At 42.8% G+C, this 17,871-nt stretch overlaps 1 long non-coding RNA gene across 1 annotated transcript; it reads left to right on the top strand.

Moving 5' to 3' along the window:
- The first annotated feature begins 1,063 nt into the window (after positions 1 to 1,063).
- LOC132027779 (uncharacterized) lies at positions 1,064 to 16,572 on the top strand. The gene is made up of 3 exons (XR_009407203.1): positions 1,064 to 1,365; positions 15,815 to 15,867; positions 16,091 to 16,572. It is a non-coding gene; the product is annotated as an uncharacterized LOC132027779 (long non-coding RNA).
- The last annotated feature ends 1,299 nt before the right edge of the window (positions 16,573 to 17,871 follow it).

Here is a 17,871-nt window from a genome sequence, read left to right as displayed (position 1 = left end):
CTTCTACCCCACCATGTGACTATGTGAAGGTCGCTGGAGCTGTCCAAGTCCAATTTGTTGATCTGAAAATTGGCAACAATGCTACTTTGGACCTTATGAGACTGTTGGGAGAATTAAACAGACTCTTTTGTGGGTGGTGCCTTTATCGCCATGACCCAGCTTCTTGTAAGTCTTCAAAAATATTCGTTGGCGTGGTCCCCTAGATCGATCTTCCTTTAGCACGGCCCTTCAGGCTTTCCACAGACGCCTTTCAAACTCACTCCTCTTCTGTCTGAGATCTACTGTAAAAGTCAGAATTCCCTAAGACCGCAAAGTAGGTTATTTCATGAAAGCCAAATTTCAGAAGTAAATTAGAATTGATCTCCTCTTAGAAATGAAAAGTATTTGATCTGAAAGTCTCCTATTATATTTAAATCACACGGGGTTTAAAAGAGCCGCAGAAGATGCTGGCCAAAGCAGAGTGCCTTACTCTTCCCTTTGAAGGTGATCGCTCCCTTCTGGTAGGAAATTGCTGGTCCCCAGGAATCCCACTACCTTCTTATTCCTCTTTGTGAACAAAAAGGTTGCAAAGCCAGAGGCCAAGAACCAGAACGGAGAGATGGTTAGTTGCCTTCTTCCTCTTAACTGTTAGCTAAAAGCCTTCCCTTTGTGGTATCAGGGCTGGAAGGATGGACAGGCAGGTGGCAGGCAAGAACAGCAGTGGCTGGCAGAAGACATCCACGGAGGGGGGTGCCTGGATGGCTCAGTCGGTTAAGCATCTGCCTTCAGCTTGGGTGGTCATCTCGGGTTCCTCGGATGGAACCGTGAGTCAGCCTCCCTGATAAGTGCCCTCTCTTTCTCTCAAATAAACAAAATCTTTAAAAAAAAAAAAAAAAAGAAAGAAAGAAAAAAAAGTCACCCATGGAGCAATTTGCAGCCAGCAGTTGGGGAAACCTGACAGTTGACGTCGAACTTCCCGCAATTCCAGGAGGGATCTGTTTCCAAGAAAACGGGCTATGATGAGTAAGCAAGCTGTGTTCTGATCAAATTTGCATGCAGGTTGAATAGAAAATCATGCCCGGGGTTTGTGAGAAAGGTGACAATCTGTGAGCAGGTGTTCGATTCGTCCATGTTTCCCTGCAGCTAGGCAAAATGAGCTTTGCATGTAATGTTCATTTCTTTTCAACTTCCGTGGCTACGAGCAGTGATTTGTGCTTACCAGTTTTCCTACCCCACCCCTCTTAGGTGAACCATCCGTTTGGGGAGAAGCGAGATAAAATCCCAAATATGTTGGACTGTCCTTTTCCAGTGCCCTCGCAGGTGAGACTGTGTGTTGGTGGACTCTGTGAAAGAACTGTGTGAGCTGAAGCCACAGCAACAGAACTGGTAAGGGGAGCGTAAGCAGGGCTTGGAAAGAGTTCGGTGTCGTTCTAGATGGTTAGTTAGGTTAAACACCAAAGGGGGAAGTATTGCCAGTAGATACTCTGCTAGGTGAAAAAGGAAGGCAATTGACAAGAGTGGGTTTTAGGAAACTAGGATTTTTAGCCCCTCGTTCTGGTTATCTATCGCCGTATAGTCTCATTCCTTGTCAGCTTTCACGCTAGTGACTCTGGGGGTCCGGACGTCCGGGAAGCTTGCTCCTGCTTAATAGTGTCGGGGACTTCAGGTGGGAATCCCAGAAGGTGGAGGCGACTCCGCAGCTGGGGCTGGAATCGGTGTCAAAACCGGCTTGTCCTGTGTCTGGAGGTTAATGTCAGCCACTGCCCTGGGGTCGTGTGGTGGGGGGTGCTGTTTGCAGGAATGTGTCACCATGGCTTTTCCATGGCAGGGGTGGGGGTGGGGTGGGGGGGGGTGGGCAGAGCGCGTATCCTCAGAAAGCCCCACTGACCTCACTCCAGCCTCTATCCGGAAGGAAACAGGCGCGTTTCTGTTCTGAGCTCCTTGGTCCTGTGCTTGCAAGCTCTCAGGAGCAAACCGGCAGCCACGCATGCGTGCTTTTCCTTGCTCACACCCTGTGCCTGGGGTGCTCCCACTGCCCGGGACAGAGCGGCTATGGGGAAGGTGAGCACTCCAGATAAGGGAGCCTCCTTTTTACCCCTCCTGTGTCAGGGTAGCAGGAGGTGAGAGATAAGAATCATGAGCCCTGGCAACCTTGGTGTCCCCAGATACTGGCTATCTGCTTCTGACATCAGACGTGACAAGTCCCACAGACAGTTGTTCTTTTCAAATGGACCCCTGCCACTGCCCTTCAAACGCTGCCACCCCAGCAGGTGGCTGCCTCCTCATTGTAGGGACAGAGGGGCTTATTATTAGTCTGAGGGACACCTGGGCCAGAGGGCAGGTCCTTCACTTTTACACACATGGAAGGGACTTTCCTTGGAACAAATATAAGTCTGCTACTTTAAACCTTTAAACCCTTACCTCAAAAGCAGCAAACTCAATATCGACCATTACATCTTCTCAAAAGAAACACTTTCTCATAATCCAGGCATCGGTCAGTTTTCCTGCAAAGGCCCCAAGAGCGAAGAGTTAGGTTTTGAAGGCCATACGGGGTCTGTTGCAATGACTCAAATCTACTTTGGTATATAAACAAATGGGTGCAGCCATGTTTCAGTGAAACTTTATCTATGGACACTGAAACTTACCTTTGGTACAATTTTCATACATCACAAACTATTCTCCTTCCGATTTTTTTTTTTTTTTAACCATTCAAAAAGTAAAGGCCAGGGCTCCGTTGCTTAGGCAACAGCCCTTGGCTCAGATCATGATCCTGGAGTCCCAGGATCGAGTCCCGCATCAGGCTCCTTGCTCTTCGGGGAGTCTGCTTCTCCCTCTGACCTTCTCCCCTCTCATGTTCTCTCTCTCAAATAAATAAATAAATAAGCAAATAAATATCTTATCTCATAAACTGTACAAAAATAAACATGAGGGCTAGATTTGGGTCCCTAGCCCTAGTAATTAAACTCATTACTCTGCAATACCCAGTTCCCTATAATTTACAGTTTAATCATCAGGCAAAATAATTGTCCAGGTACTACCTGGCCCAATGCAGTGTGTTTCCAGCATCTACACCAGCAGCCAAAGCTGCTCTCTGCTTTGTTAACATACACCTTCTTTAAATCTCAACTCAGTACCTTTCTTTTTAACTTTATGAGGGTTCCATAATTCCATAGTTTTCCATAATTTTTATGCCAATTTATATTCCTACCCAAATGCAAAAGTGTTCCCTTTCCTCCACATCCTCACCAACACCTGTTGTTTCTTGTGCTGTTGATTTTAGCGATCAGTCTGTACTTCTGATGTGTGGTCCCCTGAGTGAGCATCTTTATCTGTACCTATTGGCCATTTGCAGGTCTTTTTTAAAAACTATTTTTATTAACACATAATGTATTATTTGTCCCAGGAGTACAGGTCTGTGATTCATCAGTCTTACACAACTCACAGCACTCATCATGGCACATAACCTCCCCAATGTCCATCACCAGCCACCCCATCCCTCTCACCCTCTTCCTCTCCAGCAACCCTCAATTTGTTTCCTGAGATTAAGAGTCTCTTATGGTTTGTCTCCATCCTGATCCCACCTTGTTTCATTTCATTTGCATGTCTTTTTAGGGGAGATGTCTATTCGGTTCCTCTGCCCATTTTTAAACCACATTATTTGTTTTTTTGCTATTGACTTGAGTTCCTTATATACTTCGGGAATCAACCCTTGTTCATATTTTTGATTTGCAATACTTCCTCCCATCTGTAAATGATCATTTCCTTTTAAAGATTTTTATTTATTTATTTGACAGAGAGAGATCACTGTAAGGACCTATTTAGAAACTGTCCCTGCTCCCCTTCCCCCAGGGGATTTACTTGGAGACAAGTCCCAGAAACCAGCTTGAGGTAACAAAGCCCAGATATAAAGGTGGGTCAGGCCAGGTGGAGACCTCTGATCAGTGGGGGGCCGGGGGGGATGCATACTGTCTCCCTGTTTACCAAGGAGTATAGGCCCCGCCCTTTGGGAGCCTTTTGGGCGCCAATCCCAATCAAGGTGTAATAGGCTGGTTCAAATGTCTGCTAGGGTAAATTGTAATTCAATTGGTCACCTAGCATCACTGTGGAGTTTCCTGTGTGTGTTAAAATCTCATTGGCCACCTGTGCATGGCCAGGCCTGACCGCATGGCCTTTGCCCTTAAAAGCTAGACTGTGAGGGGCACCTGGGTGTCTCAGTGGGTTAAGCCTCTGCCTTTGGCTCGGGTCATGATCCCAGGGTGCTGGGATCAAGCCCAGCATCTGGCTTTCTGCTCAGTGGGGAGTCTGCTTCTCCCTCTCTGGCTGCTTGTCTCTCTGACTACTTGTGATCTCTTTCTCACCCTCTCTGTCTCTCTGTCAAGTAAATAAATAAATAAATAAGATCTTTAAAAAAAAAAAAAAAAAGCTAGACTGTGAAACAGAGAAGGGTCACCCTCTCTTGTAAGAGGTGTGGCCCCAAATGTTCGGTTAGATTCTTGATGCTTGGCGCGAAATAAAGCTTTGCTTGACCTTTGCTTTGTATCAGTCTCGCTCCTTAATCACGGACCCATTATTAGGGCATAACAATCACAATTAGGCGGAGAGGCAAGCAGAGAGAGAGAAAGGGAAGCAGGCTCCCTGCTGAGCTCGATCCTAGGACACTGGGATCAAGACCTGAGCTTAAGGCAGTGGCTTAACCCACTGAGCCACCCAGGCACCCTGATCATTTCCTTTTGTTAGTGATTTCCTTTGCTGGATAGAAGCTTTTGATTTTAATGTAGCCCGACTTGTTTAATTTTGCTTTTGTGGCCTTTGTTTTTGGAGTCATTAAAAAAAAAAAAAAAAAAAAGATTGCCTAGAAAAAGAACATAAACCAAAAGGAGCTTTCTCCCTCTGTTTTCTTTTAGGAGTTTTATGATTTCAGATCTTACATTTAAGTGTTTAATCCATATTGAGTTGATTCTTGTGGATGGTATAAGAGTCCAACTGCTTTCTTTTGCATGAGGCTATTTTTTTAACCGTAAAAAAAGAAGGAATTCCTGCCATTTGCAACAACATGGATAGAACTGGAGAACATCGCGCTAAGCAAAATAAGCCAAACATGAAAAGTCGAATACTATACAATCTCATTTACATGTGGAATCTAAAATAATCAAACTCATAGAAGCGGGAAGTAGAATGGTGGTTGCCAGGGTTAGGGTTGGGGGTGGGGGAGAAATGGAGCGATCATAATCAAAGGGTATAAAGTTTTACTGATGCAAGATAAACAGGTTCTGGAGATGTACTGTACATCATCATGCCTATAGCTAACAATGTAGTATACTGTATATTTAAAATTTGCTAAGAGGATATATATTACATCAAGTGCTCTTACCACAGACAAACACACGAACACACACACGCACGTGAATCATAACAAAGGGGACAGGAGGAAACTTTGGGAGGTTATGTACATGTCTAATATCTAGATGGTGCTGATGGTTTCATAGATAGATGCTTATCACCAAATTCATTGAGTCCTATATATTAAACATGTACAGCTTTTTTTTTTTTTTTAAAGATTTTATTTATTTGACAGAGAGAAATCACAAGTAGATGGAGAGGCAGGCAGAGAGAGAGAGAGGGAAGCAGGCTCTCTGCTGAGCAGAGAGCCCGATGCGGGACTCAATCCCAGGACTCTGAGATCATGACCTGAGCCGAAGGCAGCGGCTTAACCCACTGAGCCACCCAGGCGCCCCAACATGTACAGCTTTTTATATGTCAATTATACCTCAATAAAGTGGATTCTAAAAAAAACGCAATTTGACTTTAAATCTTTAGAAAACCCTTTAAGACACTTAATTGGAATTAAATTATGCTTTCTCATAACTTCCTATGTTTCTTGGCACTTATAATTTGTGTTTATATCTTTTTTGTATGCTCATGTAATTATCATCCACCTCTCTTATAAGACTGTAAACATCAAGAGATCAGAAACCAAGTCTCTTTCAATATCCATTGTACCCTAAGCTCTAGCAGAGTGCCTGGCACCTAGCAGGGACTCCATAAATATTTAATGAATGAATGAAATCTAGTTTCCTTTTGTCTATTTCTGTTCCTGCTCTGAAAAGAAGCAGATCTTTTAAAAGAATGGCACTTAAAAAATCAGACTAACCATCATGGACTCTATGGGACAATTTCTTGCTTAGGTCCTAATACAGAGGGAGCCAGCTGGATCTGAACTCAGAACTCAAATGAGGAGAAGAGTATGAGTCATAGCAGACCATAACCTCCACATTCTGCAAGCTTCACCTCTAGTAATTAGGCCCGTGTTGCTCAGCATTCCCCTTATTCCATATGGCTTACTGCAATGGTAATTATGTATTTATTTGGTGATCATTTGATTATTGTGTCTTTAGTCATGGAGGCACTATGTACACTCTATCTAAAAATTGTCAAAATAAGGAGACTTTTAAGACAAACAAAGAACTAGGAAACTGATAGTGATAAAAATTGATAAATAGGAAATTGATAAAAAGATAAATGAGCTGGAAAATGAACTCATTAGGCATGTTTATTTGTAGCACAGGTTTTGGCAATCTTTATTTTTCAGATCTTAATTTTGTCTTGTTCTTGCATTGCCAGATTGATACGATGGTGCCTGAGGCTCTGACAGGGGTTTGGAATATGTTTAACATTGTTTAAGGGTGAAGCCAGAGCAAGGCTGAGGGTTTATCATTCATTCAACAAATATTTATTGAGAAATGCAGGATTACAGAAGTACAGTCCTTGCCTCAAAGAAACACGATGTGGAACGTGCGTACCGACTTCCCTTGCCGGTTTCTACCCCATCTTTGGTTTGCTCTTGACTCTGCAGATTAGCTTTCAGTTTAGGTCAACTCTGGGATAATCCAAGGTGCCTGTGACCAACAAAGAACTTTCCACTGGTTTTCGGCCATTCACTGTGCCTGAGACATTAGCATGAGTGACTGGAACGTTGGTGTCTTGGATCCCCCGCTAGCCTGAGGCTCCCCTTTCTCTGTCCCCTTATGGAATGAGATCTGACTCCAGCTCTGGGTGGGGAACCCCTGCCATGAGGGAAGGATGTCTGAGGAGTACCGGTCTGCAGGTCAGAAAACTTGGTTTCATCTTGGCTCAGCCACAAGCTCACTACATGCCTTAGGCAAATTGCTTTTCTCCCTCTGGACCTTAATCTCCTGTAAGAAAAAGAAAATGACAAACAGGGTAATGATATTGAAGGTCTTTTTTCAGGCCTTACATTCTCACTCTCTACCCATCACTGTATGTCTAGAGTTGAAGCGCCCCCCCCAAAACACTAAGATCCATGGTTTTTAGTTCAATAACTACCTGGTTTTGTTAAACTTAATTTTTCGATGTTTCCAAAAAAAACCACAAGTTCAACCATTTGTCAGTTGTCTGGCTGAAAACAGATGAAGATGAATAGGCCCTAAGGTGTGAATTCTTTCAGCAAGGAGAGGGCTTCCCCCTGGTGTTGAGAATCCTTTGGGGGACTCCTTTTGGATGAGCCCCAATCCGGCAACAGGCAGAGGGAAAGGGCTTTGATAGTTCAGAACAGTTAACATTTATTGAGCATCTGTTAGATGCCAGGCACTGTCCTAATTGCTTTGCACGTATTACTCCATTTAATGCTCTCTGCAACAGTATGTCATTCAAACAGAAAATTAAAAGAGCTCCCTTCCAACAGGTCAGCAAGGAGCAGGATGCTTAGCATCAGGATGAAAGTGTTAAGGGAGCAATTAAGGATGCATTTTTATGAGTGCATGGCTCTGCAAGGAAATGCTGGTGTTTCTTTTATCCGCCAAACGTTTTCTAAGCAGTCTTCCCGGTCCATAAGAAAGCCACTAGCCGTTCCATGTCACGGCAGCTTAAAGCCCATGGTTCATTATAAAAGCTGATGGAGAGGAACGAGGTGGGCCCTAGGAAAGAGGGAAAGGCCTGAACAAGTAGGTAGAAAGGGAGGTGTGTTTGGTCTAGATTTATTAGCCCAGGGGATGGTTCCTGTCATAAATGCATGAATAGCTTGGAAGGGCAAGCTCAGGAAAATTAATAGAAGGGTTTTATTCTAATGATGAAGTCACTGGTCTTGTTTGCAGAGGACTCAGAAGCCAGATTATGAGTGACAGCTCAAAGCAAACGCAGGAAGTGCTAGAGACAACATAGTGGAAGAGATAGGAGGTAGGGCTCACCATGGAGAGCAGTGGAGGGTGCTTTAGGGTGAGGAGGGAAAGGGGCAGGAAGGGAGCAGGTGGGGGGGAGGGAGAGAGGGAGAGGGAAGGAGCAGCCAGCACTCTCCTTAGCGATTCTGCCAGTTCTTCCGGTTTCCTCAAGATCACTATTTCTCATCTTCTCAAAAAAAAAAAAAAAAATTCAATGCCATTTTATTCTAAACACTGACTTTATCATAGAATAAAATGGATTTAAGCTTGTTTTAATTCTATCATAGTATCGAAACACTTTCTTTTTTCCTCAGTTTTTTCTACCCCATTAAAAAGCAGAACCCAGTTGTTCACAGCAGCCCATCCCTGGTTCCCTTGGCTCAGGTCATGATCTCGGGGTCCTGGGATCAAGCCCTGCATTGAGCCCCACCCTGCATGGAGCCCCACATCAGGATCCCTGCTCTGCAGGGAGTCTGCAATCCCTCTCCCTCGACTCCCCCCCACTCCCCCGACTCATGCTCTCTCTCCCTCTCCAATAAATAAATAAATAAAATCTTAAAAAGCAAAACAAACAATGCATTGCGCAGAGAAATGACAAAAGAAGTCCTGACGTGCCTACGTGCAAAATACTCTTCAAGCACATCCACATCTCCCTGCCTCACTACCGTCATCCTTGTCTAAAGCACTACGGTTTCTTGTTGAACTTGAAAACCTCCTATCTGGCTTCTGCCGTTTGTTACTTACCTTCTCAAAGCTGCTCGGTAGGCAGCAAGCACAGGGCTCACTGAAATGTACGAGCAGCTCGACCCTGCTTATAATGCGTCGGCGACTTCCTGCGGCACTTTGAACGAAACCTAAATTCCTCTCCACTTCAGGGATGCCGTTTCCTCCCGTTCAGCTCTGCTACAACCACACAAGCCTTCTCTGCATCCCTCAAACTCGGACCTCTTTTTGCCTTCGGTTTATTGTCCTTGCCCATCCCAACTATCCCTCCATTCCTCCCCATCCGAGCCCCTGGCTCCTTCCTGCACGCCCCCTGCGCAGTTTGTGAGGTTGTGTATCTATTCATCTGTTCACCTGTGAAGTCCTCTGTTTCTCCTGCTAGACCGTGAACTGCACCAGTCAGTGAGGGACTCCTCTGGGTCTCTTGGTCATGGTTCACGGGTGCATTGTTGTTGGTGCTGAGTAAAAAAAATGACTTACTGAGTAAAAGAAAGAGGGTCATAGATAGATCCAGACCGTGGAGGGACATGAATCCATGTCTGTCTGCTGCTGTGACAGAATGTGACCAGAGGGCTTAAACAACAAATGTCTGTTTCTCATGGTTCTGGAGGCTGGGAGTCCAGGGTCAAGGTGCTGGCAGCCCTGGTAGCTGGTGAGCGTCATCTTCTTAGTTCTCAGACTACCGTCTCCTCATTGAGCCTCACGTGGCTGAGAGAAAAATCACCTTTCTCGTATCTGTCCTTGTAAGGGCACAAATACCTTTCATCACAGCCTCACCCTCACGACCTAACTACGTCCCATAGGCCCCATCTCCTAATACCATCACGTTGGGGGTGAGCATTGCCACATATGAATTTTAGGGGACCATCAACATTTAGTCGGTAAGGATACACACATGAGTTGTATTACTAGGATGGAGGAAGTCAGCTTCGTAGGTAACAAAGTACCGTCATTTTATAAACTATTTTAAACATTCTCCTAAAGGAAAAAAAAGGGCAGCAGGTGTAATGTGACTACTTGAAGAAGCGACATTCCTTCACATTATTAAATGATATTTTTAGTATATTCATTTCTCCTCTAATTGTTGCCGTATTTACTTCAGTTTCCATGGGAACATAGAGAGGGACTTCCCTCTTTTCCCCACCCCTCTGGGTTTCAGCAAAAGAAAATGGACCATGAGGGGGTTTTTAAGAGCTGCTTCAAAATTCAAAATCTGGTGGTTGAGGGACAACCAACACTTATTGGGGCCTGTTCGGCACCAGATGCTGCGCTAGGCGTTGAGGAAGAGGAGATGAATGAAATCTAGTGCTTACCAGGTAGGAGAGGGGGCCACTAGAGGAATCCTTTGAATACAACATAGTGGGATGTGACAGACTTTGTCAAAGGTGTTATGCATCTAAAGAGAGAGGTCAAGCAAGCTTTTGGAGAGACAATGCCTAAATTGTATTTGAAAACTGTCCTGGAGTTAGCCCAAAAAGGGATGAGAAGAAAGAGTGGGAAGAAATCTCTCATCTGTTGCCAATTATTTTCCTCTTTCCATTCAAAAGTATTAAGAGTGGTTGTAACACACAAGGGAAAAAATGAGAAAGAAATTAAAACCTCAGGAAAGTGAAAAATATGGTCTACCCATCGCTTATGTCCATGTGCAATGGATGGACGTGAGTCAAGGTAAAGAAAATTCTGAACTGCATAAGTAAAGGGCATTCCCAACCATTGGTGGTCTTGGGTTTTCCCAGACAGGAGGAGTCAAACTGCCAATTTTAGGGTATATTCAATAATCTCGTATGAGAGAGTACCTTAGAGTAGGTGTGGAGTTAGAGCAGCATGTATCATTCTGAAATGATGAGATGAAATAAAACGAAATGGTCAGGCCCTCCGTAGGAGGAAAGCTGAGAATGCCGCCGCCCACCTGGTTGGTCTAGGGCTGGTGTTGCATCAAAACACGACCAGCCATCTACAACCCTTCAAAAATAAACCAAATCTTTGTAGATATGTCCCAACAACATGAATGAGAAACGTAGTCCCTAGGGACCTTCTAGCTCCCTCTTTTCTTGCTTCCTCCCTGCCACTTCTCAGCCTGCATATGCTCCCTGTCCTCATTCCTTAAATCCCTGTGTCCTTTTTGTTACCCTCACCCACGTTATTTCCTCTTGATCCTGCACTCTATTATCCCAGGAATGATATTTCCATCTCCCTTCTAGGGGGAGGGTCCTCAAAAGCTAATTGTTTTCATTTTGTCACATGCTCATTAATAGGATCAGCAAAACTCAGTTCTGCTATAGACACAGAATCCTAAATGTGAGAAGGAAATTGGGGATCTTAGCACCATACTCTCACTTTACAGAGGAGAAATTTGAGGTACATAGAGAGAAGGCTAGAGGAGCTTCTTGGGGCCAGGAACCATCTGATAGGTGAGGCCATATGTTCATATTTTAATAGCTAAACTCCCTTGAATGAGGCTCAAAACTTAATTTCCCTCCACTGAATTTCTGTCCCCAGAAGATTCTATTGTGTCTCAGTGCCATCACAATGCTGCCTTTGAGGTTCTCCTCATGAAGTCAGAGTACGTGTTTTCTTTTCTATTTTTAAGTTTGAAAGTAGTAACCACATTTTTGAGAAGTGCCTTCCTTCTTAACATTTTTATTAATTCTTTCCCCCAACTACCCAAAATAATTAAATGCATAATATGGAGCAAAATGTGTAGAATCATCCAAATATTTGTTCTTGGTTATGATCTGCCAAATTAAAAGCTTGCCTTTTGCAAAGTAACATCTGCAGGGAGAGAGGGTAGAAGAAACAGCAATAATTACAAGATGCCCGGCAGTGAGGCTAGAGGTTTGCATGTCTTTACGCTCCTGTGAAGGAGGTACCTCGGTTTGCATTTCACAGGTAAGCCAGAGTTTAGAGAGGCTCGGTTCCAGGTCAGATGCTGGAGCCAGCACCGGGGCTCAGGTATGGTCTAATTAATGTCTGAGCTCTTCATCTTTCCATTTTGCTCATCTGAAGATGAAATACACTGATTCAAAGGCAGAGTCATTTCATATCCTCATTCTCACTGTCTAGGTGTCATAGATGGGTACGACAAAAAGAGGCAGTTTCCACTGTGTGTAGAGCCCTGAAAAGGATTTAATAGTGGCGTCTTTCCTATGGGCTGTGACAAGGCTCATTAGACACGCTGGCTGGGGTAGCTCAACCGAAGTGCCACAGGGGACAGTTTCAATATTTTAACAATTCCTGCCCTGCAATTCTCTCTGCTGTTTCTCCCTTTCGTCTTGCATGTGTCTGCTCAGAATCTTTTTGGATTCTTGGGTCAATCACTAAGCCAATCCTTCCTTAGCTGGTCTCATGCCCCCCCCCCCCACTCTACGATTTTCCTCTTTCACGTCACAATTCATTGTCCACGTCTTTCTGGTTCAAGTATTAACATCAAACTATCTTTACATACATTTCATCATCCTTGCAACTCTGCTTGTTCATGAACTTTTCATTATTGTTATGATAAATAAAACAACAGGCGCTATGAAGTCACCGGGCTTTAATCAGGATACCAAGCGTAATGTAATTTCTCTTGCTCTCTCATAAGCCCATGGAGAAATCCACATGGTGCTAGCAATCATTCATTCAAGGGAATGTATTTTCCTGTAACTCCTTTGTGGACATAGTGGCTCCACCCAGTGGAGGGTTCCCTAAGAAAGACTGCAGGCTTGATGGTGACCATCCATGGTCCTCGTGTTAACAATGCAAGTAGCTCCTTCATTTCCACTTACAATTTCTCACCCAAGATCTTATGCTTCACTTTTAAGTGCTTTGAAGACATAGCTTTTTAGACAGCTTTCAGCCAAAACAAATTAAGTTTTTTTTTTTAAAGACTTTATTTATTTATTTGACAGAGAGAGGGAGAGAGAGAGAGAGAGAGAGAGTACAAGCAGGAGGAGCAGCACGCAGAGGGAGAAGCAGGCTCCCTGCAGAGCAGGGAGCTGGATGGGGGTCTTGACTCCAGGATCCCAGGATCATGACTTGAGCCCAACGCAGATGTTTAACTGAATGAGCCACCCAGGTGCCCCGCAAATTAAGTTTAAAACTCAACTCACTGTTATTCTAGAACTATGTTCATTATGTTCATGTAGTCAGTAGCCACATGGAGTACATGAGATGCAACTAGTCTGAACTGAGATGGACCGTGAGTATAACACTTCAGTTTCAAAGACTGAGTATGAGAGGGCAAAATAGCTCGTTGATGATTTTTATATTGATTACATGCTGAAATCATAATATTTTGTAGGCAATAATTGAATAAAACATAATTAAAATGAATTTCACCTGTTTTTAATTTTTAAAAATATGGCTACTAGGAAATTTAAAATTATGTATGTGAGTTGGATATTTCTATTGGACAGTGCGGTGCTAAAAGATCAAATCTGGCATTGAGGGGACTGTCTAACCCTGATCTTTTTTTTTTTTTTTAATGAGTGAAGAATGATAATAATAGCTCATTATTGAGTCAGTTTTGCATACCTGATATGTGGGCCGACACTTACATGTATTATCTCCTCCAGTCTTTACTGCAATCCTATGTGGCAGGGGCCATGGTTATGCCCATTTTTGAGCTAAAATCTATGGAGAGGAAGTAGCTGTCCAGCATCATATAGCTTATGACTTGGATGTTATGCATAGCTTTAATTTCTGCGAATGATAGAACACCCGTATTTTCCAAGATATAGAAGCCATGTGTGTATCTCCACGGCTCTCTTTTACTCAGTCCGCCTTTCCCTGGTAGCCATTGTACTATGGACTTCTCCCCAGCTCTCTTTGCCTTGAATTTCTGGTCTCATTTTCTCTTTGAAAAAGAAAAAAAAAAAAAAAGAAACATAAAACCAATTGAAAAGAAAAAGTCATTCCTTTGGAGCAGGAACTTCTATAATTACTGCACAATCTATTTTCTCAACTAACAAAAGCGAGGGGAAGTGGCAAAATGAGAAGCCTGTGATGGAAGGTGAAATTTCCATTGTGCCACAGTCACATGCTCTCATGGGGACACACGCGCCCACACGTTGCACATACATTGCAAATCCCTCTTCCCAGAATCTGTTGATGTATTTTTTTTAAATCTGCTATGTCATTTGCAACTACCTTCTCCCATTCTGTGGGTTGCCTTTTAGTTTTGTGGATAGTTTCCTTTGCTGTACAGAAGCTTTTTATTTTGATGTAGTCCCAATAGTTTATTTCTGCTTTTGTTTCCCCTGCCTCAGGAGACCTACCTAGAAAGAGTTCGCTATGGCCCCTGTCGAAGAAGTTAGTGCCTGTGTTCTCTTCTAGGGTTTGTAGGTCTCACATTTAGGTCTTTAATCCATTTTGAATTTATCTTTGTGTCTGGTGTAAGAAAGTGGTTCAGTTTCATTCTTTTGCATATTGTTGCCCTGTTTTGCCAACACCGTTTGTTGAAGAGACCATCTTTTTCCCATTGGATTTTCGTTCTCGCTTTTCCGAAGATTAATTGACCATCTAATTGTGGGTTTGTTTCTGGATTTTCTATTCTGTTCCATTGCTCTATTTATCGTGCTAGAACCATACTGTTTTGATCACTACAGCTTTGTAATGTAACTTGAAGTCCGGAATTATGAAGCCTCCAGCTTTGCTTTTCTTTTTCAAGATTGCTTTGACTATTCGGGGTCTTTTGTGGCCCCCTATACATTTTAAGATTGTTTGGGAATCTGTTGATATTTGCAGTGCAGTTACACCTTAGACTTGGTCCCCAAGTTAGTTTAAAGGAGAAAATACTATATGGGCAAACATTACAGGTCAGTTTCCTTATATAGGGCCGCATTGGAAAGCATCATGTCATCTCAGAACAAACCCCATTTGGCTGATTTCTTCTCCAGCTAAGAGTGAATTGTTGGTTCTGTAGTTGAATGTCACATGGTGCTGCTTGTTTGTATGTAGGCAACAGGTTATACGAAAAGCACATCATTTTAGACACTAGAATGATGCCCAGCACAGTAAGATGCTCATTTCAGGAGACGTCCATGAAAACAGAGAGCAATGAAATTCACTCCACCCATCTGTTACCTCTAGGACACACAGTCATTTTATGGAATGAAGGGTAGAATTGCTGTTGTTATCTAAGTCATTGTTTTTTCTATTTTTTTTTTTTTTTGACAAGCATATAAAATTGATTTTGTGCAAGTTAAGTAAACATGCATATTACCTCTCAGCCTCTCTGGTAAGTAATATGGGCCTCTTATGGGTCTATCATGAATGAAGGTCCTCAAAGAGGAGATTTTGCCGATAAAGGATGGGAAGTATTTCTCTTTAGTGGGCTGGGAGAATTTGTGAGTTCCTTCATTATTCTTAGCAGAATGCCCTCTCTATGCAGGATGCTGTCCCAGGTGCTGAGGAGATAGAGGTGAATTAAGAGCCCACCCTGCTCTTAACTGGCTCAGAAATTTCAGAGGCTTTATGCTTAAAAAACAAAAACAAAAACAAAAAACAGTGCTCAACAGCATTGTAGGTATTGTTCTTAAGCTGTCAGATCATAGTTTTTACCTTATTGTCATTATTATCGTTTCCATTATCATTAGAAAGAGAAAGAGGCAGAGGCTAGGAGGACAGGAAAGGTTGGGAAAAGGTTCTGGGACCCCCGATGGGTCCTAGAGCAAGAGAGCAGTGTGGCAAAGCGGAAAGGTGTTTGAGCTTTGGAGAAGGTGTGACACCGATATTGTGAAGAGCCAAGTGAAAAAAACTTAGACTGCAAACTGCAGCTCCTTGCCTATTAAAGCATTTCTGTTTTAAGCTGTGTTGAACAAATGCAGACAGGAGAACTCATCTGTTAATGAACTAGTGTCGATCTTATACTGGAATCCTGCTCTTTTGATAGTTTTGCTGTGTGACTTTCCAAAGTTTGAATACATTGACTTTGCCCAATTATCTCATTGTTTTAGGATATAAAATGAAGCGTAGAGAAGAGTCGTTGAATTTCCAGGTTATTCGCTCAGTAAGTGTTTACGTTTAAAAAAAAATTTTTTTTTTTTTTTTTGCTTCATGTTCCCCCTAAGATCATGACATTTTTCTTTGTTTTAAAAAGCTAATCACTAACCCACTTCAAAGGTGCCTCTTTGCCTTTGTGCTCTTAATCTAGAGTTTATGATATTTCTTGGTGCCAGCATGAGACACTATCTGCATCAACTTTGTACCTTTTTCTGTTTTCTCTCCTTCAGGTACTTTATGACCCAGACTGCCTTTTGGATCAGAAAGATATCAGAAGCTATAAAACACAAAGCCAGGATTTGTTATCACGAGAGTGTTCAGAAGGACAGCAGCCCTGAGTATGTGCCGTCCTGTGCTCATCATACGATCCTCTGTTCTCTTGACTCTACAACCCCTGTCCGTCTCTGGGTAGAGGACAGAGGAGACCAGAGTCAAAGCTGGCTGCCGGCGCTAGCTGCCCATCCACTGAGCTGAGTTACTGTGTCGCCACAGGCACACCTGTTAAGGTTGGGGGGGGGACTCTCTCCTTTTCAGCAAGTTTGTATCAGGCCACACCTGCTGCTCTGAGCCCTGAGAAGTGTGACTCTCACAAGACTGTGAGGACAGCCCAGTTGGCCTTTGGAGCCAGGCTGCCTCATTTCCCATGGCTTTGAGCCCGCCTGTGGCCACATCCCCAGCTCCAGTCTCCCTCAGCACGCCAGATGCCAGGTGGTATTCCCAAAGAGCTATGGTATCAGTGCCCAGCACTCTTTTCAATTAAAGAATATTTTTAAAACATTTGAAAGGAAGTGTATTGCTTTTTTCTGATTATCAAGGAGGCACACTGCATGCAGAAAATTTGACTAACACTAAAAGGTGTAACTCAAAAAAGCAAGTAGGAGCTACGATTCTGCTATCCAGAGATAACCATGGCTGTTTTATGAAATTCTTCATAGTTTTTAATCCTGTACCACAGTCACTTCTACAGTTGGAATGCTCTTAATCATACTATCAGGCATTCCATTTTTTTTTCTCTTAACAATATTTTGTGAATATTTTCTCATATCATTTAATGGTCGATGCAACCTTGTTCTGATATGTGTGTGTGTGTGTGTGTGTGTGGGTACATATACACACAATGCTTTCTAGTAATTTCTTCCATAATTTAAAACTTCCCTTAGATAGAGAACCATCCAGGGTTTCTGTATAACATCAATCCTCTTTATATTTTGATGTTTTACTCCTTATTCTAGGCTTCTCCAGGCCTCATTGCATTGTCTTCATGTTTCATTTTTTACACCAAAGCTTAAAAAAGTGAAATAATGAAGTACTTATAGGAAAAGTGATGGTCACCCCTCTATCTTTTTACCACCGAAAAGTCAGTTGTCTTCTGAGAAGATAATTCTTTTTGTTTGTTTTGTTTCAAGTTCATCTATCAGGACTGTTTAAATTTGCACACCACAGGAAAAAAAAAAACAGCTATATATAGAACTAACTTTACTAAATATAATGAAAGATAAATAATTCAGATACTTTACCATTTCTTTTCTCAGGGAGAAGAAGCTTGAAGATAGGCAGTCAGTCTTTGCTATGAAAGCTCCACGTTTTAGGGACTTAGGCTTTGCTAGTTTTCTGCTTCCTCTTGGCTTCTATCTTCATGGTTCCAAAATGCCTATTGCTGCTCCTCACTCCATAAGAAGATATAAGGAGCAAAAGAAATACGGCATGCCCCTGGCATATCAAGAATCTTGAAGGCATTTTCCCAAAAGTTCCCTATAGCACATCTCTAAATTTCATTGGCCAGAGCTCACGTGTGTGCTAGGAGGCTGGGAATGCAGTTATTTATTTGGAATCAGAGCTCTATTGAATAAAATTAAGGTTTTGTCATTCATAGATATAGATGAAGAATATTGGGCAGGCCCTTAAAAAATAAACTGCTTTATATAACTGAATAGTTCAAGGGTTATCTACGGCTTCAGGTATAGCTTGATCCAGCAGATGCTAACATCATCTGGACTTTAGTTCCATTTCT

This window comes from Mustela nigripes, chromosome 12 (genome assembly GCF_022355385.1).
Source record: "Mustela nigripes isolate SB6536 chromosome 12, MUSNIG.SB6536, whole genome shotgun sequence".
Classification (NCBI taxonomy): domain Eukaryota; kingdom Metazoa; phylum Chordata; class Mammalia; order Carnivora; family Mustelidae; genus Mustela; species Mustela nigripes.
The sequence above is the reverse complement of the archived record's forward strand: the minus strand, read 5'-3'. Positions and strand labels throughout refer to the sequence as shown.